Source organism: Heloderma suspectum, chromosome 2 (assembly GCF_057233095.1).
Source record: "Heloderma suspectum isolate Gila_16-S chromosome 2, 16-S_ref, whole genome shotgun sequence".
In the NCBI taxonomy this organism is placed as follows: domain Eukaryota; kingdom Metazoa; phylum Chordata; class Lepidosauria; order Squamata; family Helodermatidae; genus Heloderma; species Heloderma suspectum.
The window spans coordinates 69,701,404-69,719,325 of record NC_139459.1 but is presented as its reverse complement, the minus strand read 5'-3'; the positions used below and the strand labels follow the sequence as shown (position 1 = coordinate 69,719,325).

The 17,922-nt window shown below is 45.5% G+C and overlaps 1 pseudogene; it reads left to right on the top strand.

Moving 5' to 3' along the window:
* The window catches only part of LOC146352327 (uncharacterized), a 113,029-nt pseudogene extending 95,381 nt beyond the window's left edge, over positions 1 to 17,648 (top strand).
* Positions 17,649 to 17,922: the final 274 nt, after the last annotated feature.

The following is a 17,922-nucleotide window of genomic DNA, read 5'->3' as shown; positions in this document are numbered from 1 at the left end:
TAGTTATTTGATATTGCTTAGAATAGAAAATAGAAGAACGCCCTTTGTCCAAGAGATACAACTGGTGATAGAAAGAAACAAAGCTAGAACAGCCGTATTCAGACATGTTACTGATTTGCTTGCTTCAGCCATTGTGTGTGAGCGCCTGCTTTTTACATTTTTGCACTGAGGCACATTAATGGGCTGAACTCTTTAAATGTTTTTAGTTAACCACCTTCTTAGTAACAACCATTCCAGACAGTTCCTCTGTTTAATTTCCTTATATGTTAATTTCAGTAGAACGTCTGACATTTTTCCAATATTTTAGAAGGCTTGTGGAGACAAGAAGTTCCTTCCAGTTCTAACCACTGATTATGCTGTTTAGTGGAACGGTCATCATCCCAGATGTTAGAAAGATGGGCAGCAGATGCAATAACCAGAGTGGGGGAGGTAAACACACACTTTTAGTATTAGTAAATGTTCTTGAACAATAAAAATCCTGTTTGATTTCTGAAAAAGGTAGGTGTATGTGTATTTCAAACAAGACTTTTATTTATAAAAGAACAAATGAAGACACAGAAAAATGAAAGTGTGTGCCTGGCCAGGGTGTCTGTAAGGATATTTCCAAATTATTACCCTCCATAATTTCTCCCCGTCTTATTTAAGTATTAAGTGGCACAACCAATTAAAAATAGTACAATATTTGAAGCTACTCTACAACAAGCAAGATTGCACATTAAATTGATATCTGCTTGGAGATGTAAGAGTGCCTTGGGAATCTGGATTCCAAATACATTTACTTGTAAGTAACTACTGGCTCACACAGTCAGTTTCCTCCACACAGTCATATAACCACAGCCTCTCTTTAGCCACAAGCATACACCCAGTTGCCTGGAGAAAAGTGTTGCTGTGAACCAGGGGGATAAGGATACTGATGGAAACACATCTTCCAGTCACAACAGTTATGTAAATCGGTGCTGTTTTCCCCCTGCACATTCCAGTTCACATGTTTCTACATATGACTGTTTCCCATGTGACTGTACAACTGATTGTGGATTAGGAGTGCTTGTGTTGCATGAATCAAGCCCAAATCTCATTGATTTCAGTATGTTGTTTGTGTGTGGCAGCACATAGCTAGTCCCTTTAGGGCAGAACAGGGAGGTGGGGAAACAAATTCAGACATAGATTTGGATGGGTGAAATAATTGGCCACGACTTTATTGGTTCAGCTTGGAACAGAGTTGGCAGGGGCATAGGGCATGGATTCATTAATCAGACTACTTGCCTGCTGTCCGATCCCATCAACCTGGCCCCTCTTCCAGGTGCCTCGGGGGGGGGGCAGGAGTCAGAGGCCATGGTACAGACTGTTGAAGTGGGCCCCTTTCTGCTTCCCTGGGGTGTGGCCCAGATTGCAGCCCCACATTAAGCTGGGTCCTAATGACCCCCCCCATGGTCCCTTAAGGGGACACCCTCTTAAAGGAGAAAATGGGGCACCCAATCCCATTCCCCTTACAAATGGATCCAGCCCAATGCCTTCCATGCTTACAAAATTGTGACTTAGAATTGAAAGTTTTATAACCAACCTTAAAGTTATACTTGTCAAGCCAAACAAATCCAAATATCACTGAGTTAATAGTCTTGCAATGGGGAAGGCTAAAACCCTGCACCATGGTGCCAATCTGTGTGCAGGTAAAATTCCTTCCTAGCACCATTAGCTGGTGACTAACTGTAATCCATGGCAAGAAATGAATTACTCTGGAGTGGGTGGGTGTGGAAATTGGTGAAGGTGTGTGTGTGTGTGTGTGAGAAATAGCAAGACTAGGGGCTGGGGTGGGTGGGAAGCAAGGCAAGGGAGTAGAAGGGAGAGAAAGTGTGAGGCTAGAGCCAGGAAGGGGAAGAAACAGGTGAAGAGGTGGTGGTGGGAAGAGAAATAATAAGGCTAGATAATGGAAGTGGAGAAAAGCAGGAAGATAAAGGAGTGAATGGGAGAGAAAGAGCAAGGCTAGGGATTAGGAAGAGAGAGAAAGAAGAAGGCTAGGGATGGGGAGGGGAAGGGAAGGGAGAGAAATGGCAAGGGAAAGGGTTGGGTGGAGAGAAATAGAAAGGCTAGAAGCTGGGCATGGAAAGACAGAGAGAGAGAGAGAGAGAGAGAGAGAGCAAAGGGAGGTGTTCTGGGTAGATGTAAGAATATTGGGTGGGGCCAGGAAGCAACTCTTTACCTCTCTTTCTGCCCACTGATCAGCAACAGATTTGTGAACAGGAAGGAGAACCTGGTGCCCTAACTTTTTCAAGCTTTTATTACAAATAATTTTTTGACAGGGTCAGGGAGTGGAGAACATCACAAGTGCTGTTGGAAGTCCACACTGGCACCACGTTGGGCACCCTGCTCTAACAGATGAACATCCCAGTGAATCAAAGGTTGGTTCAAGCATTCCCCTGCATGCTTTCTTTCATTCACTAGTCAGTTGCCATTGGTGATTGTGCCTCTTCCAGCTGGTGAAAGCTAAACAAGTATCCTGCAGCCAGATGTGTGACATGGGAGAAGGCTGTGCCATCATGTCCATCTTAGGCACCCTGCTGCAAGTTGCTTTGTTAACTTTCTCCAGCCAGAGGAAGAAGAAGACATGGAAGAAACAGTGAGGGAGGAAAACAGTAAGTATGGAGGAGCAAGAATTGTCAGTCTGGAATGGATTTGCTGGTATGCTTCTCTGTTACTTTCATTGAAGAACCATGATCACAGGGTAGCTGAACATGAACTATGAGCCCTCTTTCCTACATTATATATTTCTGCACTCTTTTGGGTTCAAACACTGAGATTTGTCCCAAGATATGGACTCAGAAAAAAAATTCATACCATCTCCGAATATCTATTTTATTTATTTATTCATTACATTTATATTCCACCTTTCTTCCATTGTGGAACTCAAGGTGGCTTAGGGATGTACGAAACACTGGTTTCATCCAGGGACATCCGTGGTGTGGGGGGGAGGTGCTCCATCCCTCCCCCCAAAATTCTTCCCGGCTGGCTCTGCTCTGCAGCGACTCCGCGGAGCTGCTGGCCAGGGCCGCCCGCAGCTGGACATCTGGCCGCTGGGCTGTGCAGGGACGCAAATGGCGGCTGCTGTAGCCGCCACCATTTGCATTCCTGTCTTTTGCCATGATAGGCTATGTATATATTTACATAGCCTATCACGGCAAAAAAAAGGGAACGCAAATGGCGGCGGCTACGGAGGCCGCAATTTGCGTTCCTGGTTTTTTTGCCATGATAGGCTACGTAAATATTTATGTAGCCTATCACGGCCCCTGCAGGGACACAAATGGTATCCCTGTGTTAGCTGTGATAGGCTACATAAGTATTTATGTAGCCTATCACGGCAATAATGAAGAAGCGAATGGCGGCCGCAGATGCGGCCACCATTCACAAAGCAGCGCAAATGGCACCAGGTAAGTGCTCCATTTCGTGCTTCTTTCGCGAGGTGGTGGGGCGGGGGGCTTTGTTCCGCCATGGATTTTGGGGGGCCAAATGCACTGGCATTCGACCTGACTGAGATCCATGGCAGAATTCTCCAACATCCCTAAGGTGGCTACATCTGGTTCCCAGGTGGTCTCCCCTCCAAGCACTGACCAGGCCCAGACCTGCTTAGCTTCAGCAAGGTAGCTGCCTCATGTGCCTTCAGACTATGCCCTGGAGCCTATATCTATAAAAGCAGAGTGATGACAGTGAGATCATGTGAAGTGATCACATCTTGGGGCCAGGATACCAGAGAGAGTGCTTTCTCCCCTACCAACCTGTCCGGTCACTGAGGTCATCGGACGGCATGTTCCTGGTGGTTCCACATGGACCCATGGCCTGACTGGAGTCCACCAGGAATATGTGGTGCCCCTCTTCCTATGGAATTCCCTGCCTTTGGAGGTCAGGCAGGCACCAACGTTGTGTTGCTTTCTGTGCCTTCTGGAAACATTGCTATTTTAGAAAGCCTTCCTCAAGGGACCCACCACAGTTTATCAAACCTGGTTTTATCAGAACTCTGTTGTGTGTTTTTTTCAAAATTATTTTAACATGGTGCTTTTACTCTTTATCCTGTTTGATGTTCACCACTCTGAGGTTTTTGGATGTGAAGTGGTATACAAATACTATAAATAAATAAATAAATAAATAAATATGTAGAGTTGCAGATAGAGATGTTAGAGAATTCCGCCATGGATCCCAGGGAGGCTGAATTCCAGTGAATTTGGCCCCCTGGAATCCATGGTGGAATGGAGCAACCCACCCCACCACCCCGCAAAAGCCCCGTGAAAGCCCCACAAAATGGAGCCTACCTGGCTGTGGCTCTGGCGGTGGTGGTGGCTCCAGCAGCGGCTCCAGCTGCTGCTGGGCTGCAGCCACAACTGGCGGCCACTATGCCGGCCACCATTTGTGTCCCTGGCAAGCCGTGATAGGCTATGTAAGTATCTACGTAGTCTATCACGGTTCAGGGCAGGGACGCAAATGGCGTAGCTGCCATTTGCATCCATTTCTTTAGCCATGATAGGCTACGTATATATTTACTTAGCCTATCACGGCTAAAGACACAGACATAATTGGTGGCCAGCGTAGTGGCTGCCTTTTGCGTCCCTGTGCAGCCCAGTGGCCGGATGTCCAGCTGGCGGCTCCATGGAGTAGCTGCGGAGTGGAGCCGGCCAGGAAGGATTCCGGGGGGAGGGACGGAGCACCTCCCCCCACTGCGGATTGCCCAGCATGGAGCAAGGTAAGAATTTTGTTAGGGATGGCGGAGAATTCCGCCATGGATTTCAGTGAGGCTGAATGCACTGGCATTTGGCCCCCAAAACCCATGGTGGAACGGCCTCCCACCCCCCATGGAATCCCCCCTGGGACGAAGCTTACCTGGGGTGGATATTCCGGCGGCGGCTCTGGTGGAGGTTCTGGCAGCGGCAGCTGGTCTCTCGGCTGGTTGCTGTGGACTCAAATGGCAGCCACCACGCCATTTGAGTAGCTGCCTTTGCCGTGATAGGCTACATAAATACTTACGTAGCCTATCACGGCAAGCAAAGAAAAAAAAACTGCGTATGCCAATGGCAGCAGCTATGGTGGGACCCATTTGCGTTCCCTTTTTTTCACTGCTTTAGCCTATGTAAATATTTACGTAAGCTATTACGGTGAAAAAAGGGGAATGCAAATAGCATAGTGGGTGCTATTTGCATTCCTTCCCCCCCGTAATAGCTTACGTAAATATTTATGTAGGCAAAAACGGCGAGAAAAAAAAGGAACGCAAATTTCGCCCACTACGCTGTTTGCGTTCCCCTTTGTTTCGCCATAATAGCTTACGTAAATATTTACGTAGGCTAAAACAGCGAAAAAAAGGTAATGCAAATGGTGGCCGCTGTAGCCGCTGTCATTTGCATACTCTTTTTGTTTTTTTTTTCCCCAGAAGGCTGCCCAGTGGCCGGATGTCCGGCTGTGGACGGCCCTGGCCGGCGGCTCCGTGGAGCCACTGCGGAGCGGAGCCAGCCAGGGAGGATTCCGGGGGGAGGGATGAAGTGCCTCCCCCCCACTGTGGAAGCCCCACAACGGAACAAGGCAAGGGATTCATACATCCCTAAATTTCGTACATCCCTAGTTGCAGATGGTTGCTGCTCCACCTGATGGCATAATATCTTGTACAGGTTTGTTGACGGTGAGAAGCTTGAAAGTTCTCAGAAACCTGACAGTAGTATTAATATTATATATTTATGGAAAACAATAAAATTATGTTGAGGTGCAACGTGGATTCATGTATGGATTCATGATTCCTCCTCCCCCACAAAAAAATCTGGTCTTCATTATATGAGATTTTTTTAAAAAAACTGCTTAGACTGAAGGATAATTTGAGTTGGTTGTCTTATTGTCATTCTAAGTAGGCAGTTTAATCCGCATAAACCACAGTGCTCAGCTGGAACTGCTATTAAACATTTTGAACTGCCAGTTTAAATTCTCCTAACACAAAAAATACATACTTTGCCCACATTATAAATATTTCTTCTTCTTTTTCTTATAATGGCAAAAGGTTATTCTAGGATATGTGGTTATCATAAACTAATTCAACCCTGGACTTTAGTGCTTTATAATAAGCCCATCCATGACAACCACTCCCTTAATTTGAAATGGTTTATAGCTTAAATAATGAAAAACACACTGAATCCCACAAGACTAACATCAAAAATGCCATTCTGGCTAATCGATTTAAGGGGGTTTCCTTCTCCTGGTGTACCTTGCTTTATTTTTAAATGCTGATAGATGGCATTCTCTCCTCATAATGGAGATGAAGCTGTTTACAAGAAAAACTCTATTTCCCCTTAACAAATTTCATTTGTACCTTGTGTCCCCTTTTGATCTCTGTAAAATGTACAGTTGGATCTTTAATTACTACTCAAGCAAAACTCCAGGCCTTCTGTTCTTAATGACTTCAATGGGAGATTGCACTGAGGAAAATTCCACTGTTTTCTTCCCCAAATAGAAAATGATTCTCACCACGTAAGCAGGTAACACAATGCATATCTAATGAAACTTAGCAGCTTTTGGTTGCTGTTGTTATGTTTCTAAGCCTCAATGCTATGCACCCTTACTTAAGAGTAAGCCCATAATTCACAAGGACTTACTTCTGAGTAAACATGCATTGGATTTGGAACTTACAATGATTCAATATCTATATGCAATACCTGTCAGCCACCATGCAGAAGAAACCACACATACACTGTCAGTTCCCTTGAGACCCAGAAACAGTGTGACATTTATTATAGTTGCTTGCAGAGTGGAAACACTCAGGTAAAGGCAGTTATGCTGGTTTACATGGGTAAACACAGGGATAGAGCAGTGACAGTTTTTTTTCCTGTTTGACTTACATAACACTCAATGGGCTTTTTTGGTCCTCAGGACTCATGTAGCTTGGGACATACTTGTTTGTCAACAACTCCGTGTAGTAAGAGAAAAGGTAGAACATTGCCTGGCAAGCATGCAATGCAAAAAGGGACAAGCCAGGGTCAAACTATATTAAATATATAGCATGCAGCTGAGCCTCTCTTTGTTGTTTACTCACAAGTAAGTATGCAGGACCGCAATGCAGACTGGGAACACCTCCCCTAGCTGCTTGTTTTCAAAAATTTGTCCCTGCCCATGAGGTCACTAAAACAGAAATAGGCCTCCATTGGTGGTGGTGGTGGTGTGGAGAAGGTTTCAACCTCACCTGCTTGCCTATGGTGGTCCCAACATAGATTTGGGCCCTGTGCACTTGTGAATAAAAAAACAAAGAGTGTCAACTTCCCAATACATCATGGGTAAGCAAGCTTTTGGGTCAGTGATCACATATGGAATTTTCAGAAAGTGTTGCTGGCACTCCGAGAAAATGGTTACCATGTGTGTGGGGTTGCCCATTCACAAAATGGCTCCTGTGGTGGATGTGGCCAGCCACAAAATATCCATGTCCCACAAGGCAAACTGGTGAGGCTAAAAGAAAAGTAATGTGCCCAAGAACCTAAGGACAAAGCAGAGGCAGGATCTGAATTCAAAAACTCAAAACCACTCTTTTGAACCTGTAGCTCTCTGCTCCAACACCCATTTCATAGAAGGAAAACTGATGAGATAAGTAACTGGGCCAAGAAACTTAATACAAGGCAGAGGCAGGGCTGAGCCCCAAATGCCAAATCATGTATTTGCTCCCCGAGCCCCCAAAGGTACAAAAAAATACTCATTTCACAGAAAGCAAACTGCAGGGGCTCAGGGAAACACATGCACACACACACACACACAGAGGCAAAACACCCACCCACACCTTACACCCACAACAAAAAACAAACAAGCCACCCCCCCACCCCACACAGACAAACTAGCCTTTCAAGCCCCTCCAGATGCTTCCTACCATTTCCCAGCATACTTTTTTCTTTCTTTCTGGGCTGCTTGGCATGGCTGGGGGTACCCACATTTTATATTTTCAAAGACTACCTCTGGAGCCCAGAGGCATATTGGAAATGAAATTGAGTGCCATTATTTTGGTAGAAAGGATGGGTATAAAGCAAACAAAAACAAACAAGTTAGTGGTACAAGCCAGCACTTTGCTATGCAACATGCCAGCCTTCTAGTTTATATATATAAATAAATCAGGAGGGGCAGGAAGCCTGGAGGGCAATGAAAGAGGTGTCCGCAGGCACCACGTTGGAGACCACAGAAGTAGAATGTCTCAGCTGGCATCAAGGAAGGTGACTTGGGGCACATTGGTGCCTGTTGTTCACTACATATTTAATCCCTGCACTACTACATATTTCATAAAATAGTAGGGTTAGAAGGGGCCTACAAGGCCATCTTAATATTTAATATTAATTAATATTAATATTTAAGGTGCAATCCTACGGGGATAGTCAGTCACCTCCGTACTCGGAGGCAGCCGACTATCCACTGCAGGGCAGATGTCGTGCGAAGGGGATCCTCTCCTCCACGATCCAGCCACCATACATTTGCAGCTAGATGGCTGATCTAGGCTGTCTAATTGGGGCATCTCAGAGCAGGGGATGGAATGAGGCTGGACGGTGCATAGGGACCGTCATAATGGTGCTTCCAAGGTTCCCTCCCCTCCCTGTCCCCAGGAACACCCCCTTTCTGGCTGCTCTGCACTGCTCTTCCAAGCACGGAGCCGGGGAAGAACTATGCCTCCCACTAGGTGGCGGGGGAGGGGGTGGGGAGTTGGATTTCTGGCTCTGAGCTCAGTTTCCAGAAACTGAAAAATCTTATGGCCATCGAGAGACTCTCTACTGGACATAGGATTAAGCCCTTAATGTAACGTTAGTTTGACTCACAGTACAAACTGGTGATTCCACTGCAGCTAAAGATCATGTCTCCTAGGCCATGGCACTATTTGGGATCCCAATCGAGGTCCCGAAGTTTGATATTTGTGCGTAAAGACTCAGGTAGGTTAGTATAGGGTACTATTTTAGCAAAATAGTAATTGGAAGTCTACGGCTACAATCCTATATACACTTTCCTGGGAGTTCCATTGAACTCACTGGGGATAAGTTCTGCGTTGATGTGTATAGGATTGCAGCGCACAGCTGTTTAAGCCATTTGCCCTGGAGTAACTCTATTGATCCCAGCAGGATTAATCTAGAACAAATGAGTTTAGCATGGAAGGGGAAAAATCATACTAATTTTTTTAGGACCACAGAAGTTCTGAGTGGGACTGTATAGAAACTGCCCCCAAAATCTAAAAGCAGACTATCTCTTGTGGCAGAGTCAAGAGAAGTAAGTTTCATGTACACATTTTTAATGTATCATAATAAATATTCCAGTCTGCCTTTGTCAGCTTAAGACAATTTAGAATATTACAAACACTTGGTGAAATGCATATAATTGTGAAAGAAGTGCGGTCAGCAGAATTTCTTGTACATTAAAAAGAATATCAAAATGTTATTGATTTTTTTTAAAAAATTGGGGATATATATATATGTATCTTCAAGACACTGGATGCATGGCTGGCAATCTGGTATATGCCAGTATTCAGAGGGTTAATACACATTAATTCCAGATAAAGCTGTCTACAAAGGGAAGGGATATTTGATTTGTATGGCTTTAAAGTTTTAACAGATGAGCCTATCCCTATGAGACCACAGACCATTTACCATCACTAGATTGATTTCTTTCTGCGCTAAAGGCTTGATGATACTTTTCAACACAGTTCATTGTAAGCAGAGTGATACCTCAAATATACATTAACTAAAGAGTCTTTGGAGGCTGAATTAAGATGAAACTCCAGGCGGCAGGGGAATAGCGGCATTTAATAAGTAAAGAAACAAAACGATATCTTGATAAGTTTAATATAAATAAAACCAGCCATTATAATGAATACAAAGCTAAAAGTAAACAAAGTCACGCTTCATATTGCAAAGCTGTCTTTAGGTATTTGAGCTTTGATTAGTTAAAATAAATGGAGTGAACAAGCAGGTTGTTTCTTTTCAGTCCTATAGTATTCAGCTCCTTCCTTTTCTTGTACAACTTTCCTACCTTCTAATTTGTGCTTTTTTTGCCAGTACTAAACAGCAGTGTGTCTAACGTTCCTTGGGAAGACCTTCAAGCAGGGGAGGCAGGTGGCTTCAATTTTGGTGGGGTGGAGATCCCATTCTGGTTTCGTCACAACCAGCCTGAAGTCTAAAGGAGCTATCCAAAGTGCTGGACCCTCTCCTCAACATGGGCCCAGCACCTTGGATAGTTCTTTTAGACTTCTGTCTGGTTGTAACTAAAACCTAGTTGGGGTTCATTTTCACTTCAAATTCACCCCATTTGCAACCCAAAATGCAAACAGGAGCATAATTTTCTGGAAAAGCTCGCAAGTTCTCAAACTTGTGGTTACATTCAAAACTATGGGGGGGGAAGTGTGCATTTTGGGTGCTCACTTTAAAAATGTGCACCAAAATGTGCACTTTTCAGTTAAAAAAGAAGAAGCTTGCATTCAGGAATGGGAATGAGACAACCCAAGCTCAGAGATGAGACCAGGAGAATCCCAGTGAGCCTTACTAGTTCTCCCATCCCTAGTCCCTGGTCTATCTTGTTGAGCATTTTATTCACTGAGTGGCAGCATGCTCCAGGATTTCAGAAGAGAGCCTTTTCTAGCACTCCTCTACCTGGAGACACTGGGGGTTGAAAATGGAACCTTGTACATGCAAAGGAAGCAGCCTTCCGCTGAGCTGTAGCCTGGCATCAGAGAAATGCCAATAAGTTCAAAACGGATAAAGAGGAGTTTGAGATTCCAGGAGCAGTGCGGTAGCTTCAGCATGGAAGGGGGAGGGAGAAGGGGCAGGAAGGCATGGTAATGGTGTACACAGAGCGTATGCATGAAAACACGCCATCCAAATAAGACATCCATGGAGCATGCTCTTGTAAGGTTCTGTAAGATTAGGCTGGATTCCTGGACAGCCGCAGTTTCATAGCAATCTCTGAAGTCACAGAGCTTGTGGGTTGCAGGAAGAGGACTTGGGGGGCTCAAAAGCCCCTGGCACAATCCAGACACTCCCTCTGTCCCCTTCCACTATACAAGAGCAGGATGTAGCTGGGAACAGAACAGGTGAGAGGTGACCAATGGGTAGGGATGGATGAATCTGTCAGTTTCATCTTCTCGCACATTAGATTTGTTTTTAAATATCAAGTTCATTTCTATTTTATTTATGAAATTGTGAATTTTGATAGGATCCTATCAAAAAATGAACCAAATGAAATTCTCACCCATCTGCATCAGGAAAATTCAGTAGGTGCATCTGTTCCCAGCCTGCCATGTAGCTGTTAAAAATGAGGAGCCTGTCAGAAAAAGAGAAGTGGTGACCTTAATTCAGCACCGTTTCTGGGCAATAGGAAACATAGATTTTTTTGTCAGGCTCATTCTCTGAAGTTAAGGATATTGAAGAAAACAGCTATTTCTGAACAATGCAATCACTTTTAATTAGATATTTTAAACTACTAATCCCGTTCTTGGAAACATATCTGAAAAAGAAAAGTGATCCACTTCTTGTGGTCCGGGGTCTTTTTGGAGAAAAGGAAAATATGCTGGCTGTAAAAGAGACTACAGAATATTGTAAGGGGGAAATATAAGCAAATAACAAATGCAATGAAAATATTTTACTGGTAAATAGCTACATATATTGCAAAAGTAATAAGGCAGAGAGAGCCTTCTTTGTTTTCACTAGTATGATCTACGTTAAGCATGACAGAGAGAATGTTTCATAAATTGTAATTCTACCAGCTTCCTTTCAACACCAGAACATAAAACATTGCTGTGCTCCTCTGTCATTTGCATTAAATTTTCATGAAGGTAATTCACTTCAATGTAGCTTTCTGCTTTATGGTAATACTTCCCCCGTTTATTTTTTTTTTTACGGCCCCAATGAGTGTTTGGTTCCTCATGTCATATTTTATGAACTGCTCCCAAAGTTAAATCCACTTCACTTCTTTCTTTCTATTTTCCCCTCCCCTCCCCACAACAAGCGAATCCAAGGGTGACACCTTCAATGTTCAGAGACTATTAATTATAATCAGGCTCCAGCTTGAGATGCAAGCCTGCTCTAAGATTACCCTGTGGAATTTCCCAGAGCAAAATTATGCTGAAATATCCAATTAGAAACCTGTAGGCAGGCATGAATTTCATTGTAGTTAAACATTTGCTGACAAGCTGGCCTTTCAGTTTTTCTATGTGCATTGAGTGAAGAAATCTGATCCTGATTGGCTTTCTTTGAGCAAATGCTTTCCCATTCGATCTACTCTCTTTATTTCAGGGTAGCCATTATGCTCAAAACAAGGGGATTGTTCTTCCCAATCTTACTATTTACAAATACTGCATTTTTTAATGGAATGTTCATTGTTGGCCTGACCATTTTGAAGTGTGTGTGTGTGTGTGTGTGTGGGGGGGGATATTTGAAAGAAGAGGCAGTTCTGATCGAATACATCCATATTTCTAAAGGAAGATGATGCATTTGCATTATACTAAATTTGGACATGGAGGCATAATGTTGCAACACTTCCCCCTTCTTTACTGGACATATATTACATATTTTAATATCTGCATTATAAATATTTTAGTAACTCTATACAGATGTAATGTTTTCATCTGAAAGATTTGTCACATGAAATGAAAACACAGCAGAATTTCTCTTTGTGATCCTCCTAGCAATTTTCACTTCTTTCCTTTTTCTTTGGCTGATTGAGGGATTAGACATTTTGCTGCTGGAGTTTAAATTACCAAAGTAGGAACATTTAAGAGGTGAATCTTTATCCCTGTTAGGCCTCTGGAGACAGCTGCCATAATATGAGGAGTTATATAGTGTGGTTTATATGGGGTTTTAAAAAGCTCTATTAAAAGAAGTGGTTTTTGTTGTTGTTTTTAAAATAGTAAATAATAGTAGTAGAAGCTGAAGGTCAATAATTTAGTTCTGTAGAGACAATGGTCTCATGTGGCTAAGCAGTTGCATACAAGCATTTAGTTCCGAAACACAAGAGATGATGATGAGTATTTGTGGTGTTCCACTTCTTTTCTTCCAGCAGTGAAGAACCCACCCCCCAACACAGTTGCACTCGTTGCAGGGGTTTTCAAGGCAATGGGTGAATTTGTCTGGCCAAAAAGGGTATTTTGGTGCAAAGTTCAACTTTGAAAGGACCCGGACAATGTATGATGCACTCATTCGATCTCAGAGGAGCTGTGCAGTGTTTCAAAGTGCTAGTTATGTTGCAGATGCACTATTTATGAATTTATGCTACTTTTATACCGCTTAACATCCTAAGAACTCTAAGCAGTTCACAATACATGTATATATAAAAGACAGTATAAAACCAATATAAAAACAGTGAAAGAACAATCATTAGTTCAGCAGCTACAATCGGATAGCCCTTTACATGAGAGTAATCCCCATTGGATGCAATGGGGCTTGCTTCTGTGTAGACATTCATAGGATTACACTGTTAAAACCATTACAGCAAGACAATAATAAAACGGAGCACTGTCATAATCCATTGCCAATCAGGGAAAGACTGTGTATACAGAGGCATTAGCTTGACACATTTCTAGCCTCTTGAACAATGCATGGAAGGGTGCTCCAGAGGGTGGGTGTCACTACCGAGAAGGCTCATTTACGTGCTTTTACTTGGCAACACTCTATTGGTTGTGGGACTATGCTGTGGTTGTTCAGTGTGTTTTCTTACAAAGGACCTAAGAAGTGTTGCAAATGTTTGCAGTTTGTAAGCTTAGCCTTTACTGCAAAAATATTATTTAGAAAACTTCATTTGGCCAGGACAAAGGCAAATGTTCCACTTACAAAGGGACCCCCCCCCCTAAAATTGGAGTTTGCTTCTCAAAGTGGGAGAGATCTGGCTTTGGACTGAGCCTTTGTGTATATTTGAGCAAAAGCACTGTGAGTATTACACTCTAAAATCTTATGTACACACCCCTCAACTGAGTTTGAGGCATACTTACTTAACCAGCAAATATTATTAATAGATTCCATTTGACCTCTGGTTTTTAAATCTTAGGGATGTACAAAAGTCACTTACCTTTCCGCGGATTCTGTTCATGGGGGGGGGAGGCATTCTGTCCCTCCCCCTGGAATCCTCGACAGGGGGGGAGGTGATCCGGTCCTCCCCCCCGGAGTCCTCGATGGCCAGCTGTGCTCCACGGAGCCGGCTGATTTCCGGCCACGGTGGCTGCTGGGTAAAAAAAAAAAGGCGTACGCAAATGGCGGCGGCTACGGCCGCTGCCATTCGTGTTCCTTATTTTTCGACGTCTTAGTCTACGTAAATATTAATTGCAGTGAAAATAAAGGGGAACGCAAATAGCGTAGTGGGCGCTATTTGTGTCCCTTTTTGATTCACTGTTTTAGCCTATGTAAATATTTACGTAGGCTAAAACGGCAAATCAAAAAGGGACGCAAATAGCTCCCACTATGCTATTTATTTATTTATTTATTATTAAATTTATTGATCGCCCATCTGGCTGGTCACCCAGCCACTCTGGGCGATGTACAACATAAAATAAAACAGTTTAAAACAATAAAATTCTACAATAAAAACATTTTCTAAAATACCCTAACCCACCCCAAATGCCTGCCTGAACAACCACGTTTTTAATGCAAGTCGGAAGCTCATTAAAGAGGGGGTATGACGGGGTCATGACATTTGCGTTCCCCTTTATTTTCACCATAATAGTCTACGTAAATATTTATGTAGACTAAGACAGCCAAAAATAAGGAATGCAAATGGTGGTGGCCATAGCCGCCGCCATTTGCGTACGCGTTGTTTTTTTTTACCGGGATGTGATAGGCTACATAAGTCTTTACGTAGCCTATCACGTCTTTGTAAAAAAAAAAAAAAAAAATCCAAACGCCAGACTGCAAATGGTGGCGGTGGCGGCAGCTGGTCAGAAGACCAGCCGCCAAAGCCGCCGCCGCCTGGAACATCCGCCCCAGGTAAGTCTCGTCCCGGGGAGGATCCGTGGGGGGGGCAGGGGGGCAGGCCGTTCTGCCACAGATTTCGGGGGGCTGAATGCACTGGCATTCGGCCTCACCGAGATTTGTGGCGGAATTCTCTGACATCCCTATTAAATCTGAAAACCCTATTAAATCGGTTGGATCCAGATTTAGGTCCATGCAACTGGGCTGGCTGAAGGAGATTTCCTCAATCCCTTCTCATCATGGAAGCCCTTCTAATCTCCCCCCCCCCAATGCTACAGAGAGGGTTGGGGGAACCTGATGAATGGGGTGGGATGCACTGTAGAGAGAAGGAGGATTCCTGAAAGTTAAGTGGAGACACTTTCTGTGAGTGGAACCCCTTCAACCACAGAAGGCAGATCCTGGATCCAACCCAGTTGGAGGCATGGGGTCAGGGTGGGGAGGTTTGCCTTCCTTATACTGAGTGAGTTTGAGTCTTGGGGGTGTTGGTGGGGGTGACCACACGAGAACCCATACATATTTAGTCAGCATTTGGCAATATGCCCCCTAAAAAAGGACAGGGGGGCAAGAAGGGAAAGGGCAAAGCCCCTTGCCCAGCAGCAAAACAGCCTCAATGGAGGCATGAGTCTTCATCAGAAGGGGAAGAGGAGCCCGATTTGGCACTGATTCTTGCGCATGTGGAGGCCATGGAAAAAGATAAGGGGATGAAACCTCCACCAACCTAGGCCAAGCATGTGGGGTGGTTCACAGCCTAAACAGACTAGGTGGCAGACCCACAGCACATTGTTGCTTTCTCTTTCAGAGCGTGTAGATGCAACTGAGGCATCTTCCAGCTTTGTCTCCACACAGAATCCTTCACCGGCTCCCCCTGCAGAGGACGGACCGACGTCTGCTGCGATGCAGGCATCAGCGTTGGGCGCAGCCTTGCTTTCTGCATCCCTGGGGGACCCAGCTCTGACTGCCCAAGTTGCAGGTGAGAAAACTGCCTCTGACACCTTCCACTGGCCAGGGTGGGGCTGGATGGGGCCATGGGGATGGTGTCCATGGATGGCTGCCCCTACATGGCCCTTTTCTCCACCTACTGGAGAACAAGTTGACACAAATGCAGTCGGGAATGAGACTTTGCCTCAGGTAGTCATGCAGCCCCCAGCTGTCCTAGGAATGCCAGCAGGGAGGTCAGCCACAGCACATCCCAGCTCTGACGCCTCTGCTGCTGTAAGTGCACAAGAAACTTCCATATCCCCCACCCCCCGACATAGCCTGGAGGCGATTCTGCGCCCCTTTCGGCGCCTCTGGCAGGGCAACCCTGCTGGAGGATAGTTCATGTCAGCCTTCTCCAGCAACGGCAGCCTGAGCATCAGTTTGGCAGGGCCCTGTGGGCCCTGCCAAGGGAGTCCAGTCTCAATCCTAGGGATGTACGAAACCACTTACCTATTTTGTATGTGGCATCTGTGGTGGGGAGGGAGGAGCTCTGTCCCTCCCCCCGGAATCCTCCCCAGCTGGCTGTGCTCCTCTGCGACTCCGTGGAGCTGCCGGCCGGGTGCATCCGCAGCTGGACATCCGGCTGCGGCAGGTCTGCGGATGCAAATGGCAGCTGGCATAGCGGCCGCCATTTACGTCCCCTCGCTGAGCCATGATAGGCTATGTAAATATTTACGTAGCCTATCATGGCAAAAGCGGGGACGCAAATGGCACAGCAGAACAGAACAGAAATGTTCCCACTCTTTGCTGTGATAGGCTACGTAAATATTTACGCAACCTATCACGGCTCAGCGAAGGGACACAAATGGCAGCCGGTGTAGCGGCCACCATTTGCAGCTGCAGCCCGGCAGCAGCCAGAGCCGCCACTGCTGCCCGAGCCACCGCGGCTGCTGCTGTCGCCACTGCTGCCACTGCCACCGCTGGAGCCGCTGCTGCCGCAGCCGCAGCCAGGTAGGCTCTGTTTCACAGGGCTTTCGCGGGGTGGTGGGGTGGGTTGCTCCCTTCCTCCATGGATTCCAGGGGGGGCGAAATCACTGGAATTCGGCCTCCCTGGGATCCATGGCGGAATTCTCTGACATCCCTACTCAGTCCTCCTCGATACATGCAGACCCATATGCTAATGTTGGGAAGGATGCCATACCCACTGGTAGTGGTAGTACATCTACACCACTAGGTTTTCACCTTTTGCCCGCCACTAGGGATAAGATTTTAAGAGGGCTTCTAGGGCAGGCTGTGGACCTCAGCTCGGACTGACATGGCATGCCTGCGTACAGTGGCTTGGTAGATGCGGCATGCGGTGGGAGTGCCTTCTACCCACTCTTCCATCAAGGTTTGGTGCATGTCCCCCTGCAGGTTTTGGTGCTGCATCTTGGGGGGAACGACCTAGGTTGTTTAAAAGGCAAGGGTGTTATTTTGCAAGCATTGGGGGATTTTCAGGTTATCAGGCACTGTTGGCTGGGGGTAACTATCATTTGGTTATACTTGCTCCCCAGACTTTTCTGGCAGAATATTAGGAACCAGCAGGCCATTGAAAGGGCTCAGCAGAAAGTTAACAGGGAAATAGCTCTGGGGCTATTCCAGCATGGAGATGGGATCATTTTTCATCCAGAAATTCTACAGATGCGGGGGGAGCTCTATAGGCAGGACGGGGTGCACCTGTCCAATTTAGGTAATGATATATTTTTGTTGGATCTGCAAAGGGGCCTGCAGGAAGTAATTCAGTGCAGGTGGGGGGAGTTTGACTAAGCATTAGGCTTGTCACTCCCTGTGGCTCTTAGGATGGGCATTGGGAATGAGAATAGGGATGGTGAGCATTCAGAGACACAGTTGTTGTGACAGGTGATGCCTGACACTTCCCGCTCTGGGTTTGGCTGCTCTTTGGGGAGATAACGGTTACCTGGGAGGACAACTCACCTCACCCATCAGGTGTTTTGCGGCCTGGGTGGGGGTGACAGGGGAAGGCCTACCTCCCCCCAAAGGGGTAGCCCTATGGTGTGGTGAGATGACATGCCACCACACA